Here is a 6,000-nt window from a genome sequence, read left to right as displayed (position 1 = left end):
TCCCTAGGCCATGTTCCGCTTGTAAAACAAGGGATAAGGGATCTTTCAGAAAAGGTTTTATTTTCCGAAAGATCTGCGTTTAGACTGGCGCTTTTTTCCGGCAAAGCTCCGAGCCGAAAAAAAGTGGCAGCCATTGTTATGCTAATGAAGCAGGAGAGATTTAAATCCCCCGCTTCATTAGCAATTGCGATACGTCTAATTTGCATCCCTTTGCATCCCTTTTTCATAAATCTAGACGTAGCCTCAAGGTATATCACATCCACTGACTTTCCCATATTCACAGAGCCAGTTACCTCATCATAAAAGCTAATCAGACGGGTCAGACATGACTTGCCGTTGATAAATCCAAGTTGACTATTCCTGATCACTTTCCCCTCTTCCAAGTGCTTCAAAATGGATTCCTTGAGGATCCCCTCCATGATTTTTCCAGGGACTGAGGTAAGGCTGACTGGTCTGTAGTTCCCTGGATCGTCCTTCCCTTTTTTAAAGGTGGGCACTACATTTGTCTTTTTCCAATCATCCAGGATGTCTGCAGCGCTCCACAAGTTTTCAAGGAGAATGGCCAAAGGCTCTGCAATGACATTTGCCAACTCCCTCAGATGCATTAAATCCAGACCCATGGATTTGTGTATGTCTAGCTTTTTTAAATAGTTCTTAATCTGTTCTTTTCCCACTGAGGGCTGCCCACCGCCTTCCCATACTGCCTAGTGCAGTAGTCTAAGAGCTGACCTGGTCATCTGTCTCTAGGGTACCTCCCTCATCCAGTAAGGGCCCCACACCCTCTCTGATCACTTTCCTATTGCTATCATGCCTGTAGAAACTTTTCTTGTTGCCCTTCACATTCCTTGCCAGCTGCAATTCCAATTGCACTTTCGCCTTCCTGATAACTCCCCTGCATTCTTGAGCAATATATTTATACTCCTCCCTAGTCATCTGTCCAAGCTTCCACTTCTTGTAAGCTTCCTTTTTGTTTAAGCTCCCCAAGGATGTCCCTGGTAAACCAATCTGGTTGCCTACCCTATTTGCTTTTCTTGCCGCGCATCGGGATGGTTTCTTCCTGTGTCTTCAATAAGGTTTCTTTAAAATCCTGCCAGCTCTCCTGGACTCCTTTCCCCTTCATGGCAGCATCCCAGAGGAACGTGGGAGTCAAATCTGCTTTTCTGAGGCCCCCACCACTCCTTTTCAGGGCAGGACCCCAATTGGAGAAACGCTTGTCTCCCCTGTGGAATCAGTATAGTCCAGCGTAAAAGCCCCCAAAAGACCGGATTTCACGGGGAGGAGACCAGAGCTTATGGCCCTTGGCACACATTTTTATGGCCATGGATTTGGTACGGTTGACATATGCGGCTTGGCGGGCCAGTAAGTTTGACCAGCCCTGGTATAACGCACACCAGGCACATTCAACCAGCTGCACCAAACCTGGAGTCATCACGTACTCCAGAAATCCTGTGCATCCCCGACCCCCGCCCCCATCCCATTCCCACAGCTCAGCTGAGCACCTCACCTACCAGTTAAGACTCAAAGCCAACACCATCCGTTCCACGCAGAAGCCAGCCGGAGCCTATGCTGGCAGCTCAGTGGTTAGCTCCTGAGCAGCAGGGCCGACAGCCACTGGGGCGCAAGAGGTGGGGGCGGCACCACACCCCTGCAATGGGCGGAGCCTCAGGCAGAAGGGGCGGAGCTCCTCAAAGCCAGGCAGAATGGTGGAGCAGCATTGTCGTGGCACTTCAAAGGGATTCGCTGCTGCCGTCTGCGGCCAGGCGCTCCCGGCCCCTTAGAAACACCAGGCCTCGGTGCTGTTGTCCCCTTTGCCTGCTCCCGTGGGTGGGCCTGCTCCTGAGGCAGGGCTGCTGGGGGTGGCATGCTGCACATGCATGGGGAGGAGATAGCCACCGCCAAGCCAGGGCAGGCTCACCTGGCCGTGGCCCAACCCACGTTCTGTGGGTTGTGCCCACGAAAGCTCCTGCCACTCTAGATAAGTTTTGCTCGTCTCTAAGGTGCCCCAGGACTATTTGTCGGTTTAAAGTTACAGACTCACATAGCTTCCCCTCCCCTACCCCGCCCCGCCCGGAGATTGTTATCCCGTAGTCAGCGAGACAGTGAGCGGCTCTTGAGGCAACGGCAGCTCCGAGCCTGAACCAGCGCCAGGCAGTGGGAGATAATACAGCAGTGTGTTCCCGGAGCTGTGACACGTTCTCAAAGGAAGCCACATGGCGCCAGGGCTGGCGAGGTTACACCACAAGGTCGGAACGGGACTTTCAGCCTTACGGCAGCTGTTTCCACAGAAGCAGCCCTTGCTGCTGCCGCTGGGAGAGGTGTGTGGGCTCACGACAGCTGTGTTGTGGTTCCCGACACTCCCTGCTTAGCGGTGAGGCCGGGACGTGCCGAGGCAGGCCCTGCATTCCAGGAGATGGGAGCGTGGCAGCGCTGCACCAGGCGATCCCCCCTCTCCCCCCACCTCCGATTAGTCCAGGCCCTTCATTCAGAAGGCAGCAGGGCTGAAGGAAGAGCCGTGGGCTTCGCTTCGCTTTTTAAAAACGCCTTTGGATTAGATTTGCCGTGCACCCAGCTGAAGAGGGGCATTGCGGGGGGAGGAGAGGGGAGAAGAGCGGAGGGGGCGTTGGCCTGTAGGAAGGGCTCCAGGCCAGAGCCAGTACGCCTGGCCTCCCTTTTTGAATAGGAGTTTTGTCCAGAATCAGCCAGTGTACACACACAGAGCAGCAGGAGTGGAGCCTCGGTAGAGACGGGGTGGTAGCTTGCCTCTTTCCCAGTTAAGCAGTTTTCAAGTACCTAAAAGGGGGTCACAAGGAGGAGGGAGAAAAATTGTTCCCCTTGGCCTCTGAAGATAGGCCAAGAAGCAATGGGCTTAAACTACAGCGAGGGAGGCTTAGGTTGGACATTAGGAAAAACTTCCTGCCTGTCAGGGTGGTTAAGCACTGGAATAACGTGCCCAGGGGGTTGTGGAATCTCCATCCCTGGAGATACTTCAGAGCAGGTTGGACTCACACCTGTCAGGGATGGGCTAGGCGGTGCTGGGTCCTGCCGTGAGGGCAGGGAACTGGACTCAACCTCTCGGGGTCCCTTCCCGGTCTAGTGCGCCACGAAGGTGCAGCTGGCGCTGGGCTTATCCCCTGGGCTGCATTCGTTTGCCTGCTCTGCTGCTGTACCTCGCAGGGGCAGCTGCACGTGACAGGCTGAGCCAGCCCTACACCGGGCAGGGGCCCTAGTGTGACGTGCCTGCCCCAGAACGGCCCTGCTTCTGAACTTTGTGGGGAGGTAGCCAGCACAGTCTGTTCCATTACCCGCCCGTTGGCATTTGCACTAAAGGTCAGGCTGGAGCAGTCATTGCCAACAATGAGGGCTTCAGAGTTTCTGTTCTAGGACCATGGTCTCCAAACTTTTTTGATTGCGCACCCCTATCAGTAAAAAAATTTTGTGCATGCACCCCCCCAAGAATTTTTTTAAATTGACTCTTTGACCCCCCCCACATTAGCCACATCCCTGACCCGTTAATCATGCCCTGACCCCCATTAGCCACACACACGGACTCCCAGTAGCCAGGCCTCTGGAGGTAACACGCTCGGGGCAAGATGGACACATGACCAGCAGTAAAAGGTGTCATGTGACCTCTCTCTAAGGACTTTTCCCACCATCCTCCTACCAATAGGGATTAGTTTGGCCCCCACCAAACCCCCCTCATGCAACTACCCTGCAATTGCATTACCCCAATGTGTGTGACGTTAACTCGGGGCGGAGAGGCTGGGGGAAGAGTTCCCGCTAAGAGTTTCCTCCCATGAGCAGAATGAATTTTGTGTTGTGCACCAGTACTGAGTTCATGTGGCTTGTTTGGATGTGCCACTGTGGCACCCAAGTTATTAATAAATATCTTATAAACCTCGACCTTTCCCCTCTGCTGCCATGTCTCCTCCCCTTGCTCCATCAGCTCCCCTGGTGCCTGCTGCCCCCCCCCCAACCCCTCACCCTCCTCTGCTGTCCTGACTCCTGCCGTTCTCACTGCCCTCAGCCCTCCTGCGACCTGTCCCCCTCCCCCAGCCCTTCTCTCCCCCCTGTGCCCACTCCTCCAGGAGCCCCACTCTCATCATGTGAGCTACCCCTCCTCATCCCCTCTCCTAACACCTCCCTCTACACCCCTGCCCTGCCTCTCTCCTCTGGTGCTGGTCCCTCCCCTGCAGGTGTCTGCCCTTCTGCTTCACCCCCAGAATCATCTGGCACCTGCACCTTCCCTTACCCCTGCACCCGCCTGGTGCCTCCCCCTTCCCTCACTGCCCCTGCCCCCTTTTTCCCTGATGCCCACCCCCCTCACCACCCTCTAGCCCCGATCCCCTCATGCCCCTGTGCCCTCACACATGACTTGCTCCATCCCTGCCTTCCTCATGCCCACCCCTTCTTTCAAGCCTTCTCCCAGCACCTCCCTCTCCCCCCTCCAGCCCCCAATGCCCTTCCCCTCTCCTCTCCCAGCATCACCCTGTCCCCCTCCCACTGACACCTCCCCTCCTGCCCTTTTCCTCATTGTCTCCACTTGGCCCCCTGACATTTGTCTCTCCTCCACGCTGTCCCTTGGTGCCTTCCCCTTTCTTCTCCTGACCTGCCCCCCTCCCGTCAGCACAAGCCCCTTCTTCTCCCACCCCTTCCCCCTATTTTTCCTGCAACCCCACCTTCTGCCTTCCAGTTTGAGTCTGTGATCGGGCCCGGCCCCAGCTGGGCCATGCCATTTTAAAATTTAAAGTCCCAGGCCGTGACATCACGGTATGCCAGGTGTCTCCCGTCTCAGCTGTTGCACGGGCATTTGAACACGCCGCGCATGCACTCCCTCGGCTGTCTTGCGAACCTGGTGTCTCCCCTCTCAGCTGTTGCACGGGGAGGAGGGGTGCACAGGCCGATCGGAGGGAACGCATGCCGCCGCGCACCAGCTGAGAGGGGAGACGCCCGGTTCACAAGACATCTGAGGGAGTCCATGCATGGTGTGTTCACAGGGCAGGCGCTCCCTTGGATGTCTTGTGAACCAGTGTCTCCCCTCTCTGCTGTTGTGCAGCGGCATGTGCTCCCTCTGCTTGTCTCGCGCACCCCTGCCGAGCGTCCCGCGCACCCCACTTTGGAGACCACTGTTCTAGGAGCAGGAAAGTTGCCCGCAGCTTTAAATGCTGACTGTAACCATTCAGGTAGCTTCTGAGCTCCTGCAAACTGCAGCAAAGTCCGTGAAGCTTCTATTCTTCTCCAGGCAACTCAGTAATTAGCAGAAAAAAGAGCTATTCATCATCGTTCCTAGACGTAGTGTCTGGCAGCCTGTCCAGAGGAGCCAACCAAGGCCGGAGCTGGAAAACAGGCCGGGACACAAAGGACCTTCTGTTTGCATTATTACAAGGGGAGATTTGGGCTCAGAACACATACGGTTGAATGGGGCTATGCCAGGCAGGGGAATGCCCGAAGAGGTGGACACAAAGAGGGAAGAAAGGTTTCTATTATGACAGGGTCTAATATGATAAGAGGGACTCTTGGACCATGCGGACTATGACCACAAGCTCCGTCTGAAACCTAACACTAGGCGCTATTTTCATTGATGACTAGGGTTGCCAGATGGTTGCCCCAAAATACCAAACACAAACACACATGCTAAAAATTTGTCAAGCAAGAGAAAAAAATACCAAACACACCTGTTACAAATTTGTCAAGCACAAAAAACAAACAAACAAACAAAAACCCCACCACAACCACTATTAACACTGAATGGGAACTTTATTATAAACAATCAACAGCTATATCCATGGTCACTAACCAGTCGATCGCGATCTACCGGTAGATTTCAGGGGCTCTAAGAGTAGCTCTTGAGCCCTCTCTGAGCTGCGCGCCTGCGCAGTGCATTTACATTAGATTTCCTCATTTGAGGAGCAGCTACTCACCGAGCAACAGCACAGGTGAGTAGCTACGCAGAATGGTGGGAGCTGGGAGGTCGGGAGGGCTGAAACACCCCAGCCAGCTGAC

The sequence above is a fragment of the Pelodiscus sinensis genome, chromosome 13 (genome assembly GCF_049634645.1).
Source record: "Pelodiscus sinensis isolate JC-2024 chromosome 13, ASM4963464v1, whole genome shotgun sequence".
Classification (NCBI taxonomy): Eukaryota; Metazoa; Chordata; order Testudines; family Trionychidae; genus Pelodiscus; species Pelodiscus sinensis.
The sequence above is the reverse complement of the archived record's forward strand: the minus strand, read 5'-3'. Positions refer to the sequence as shown.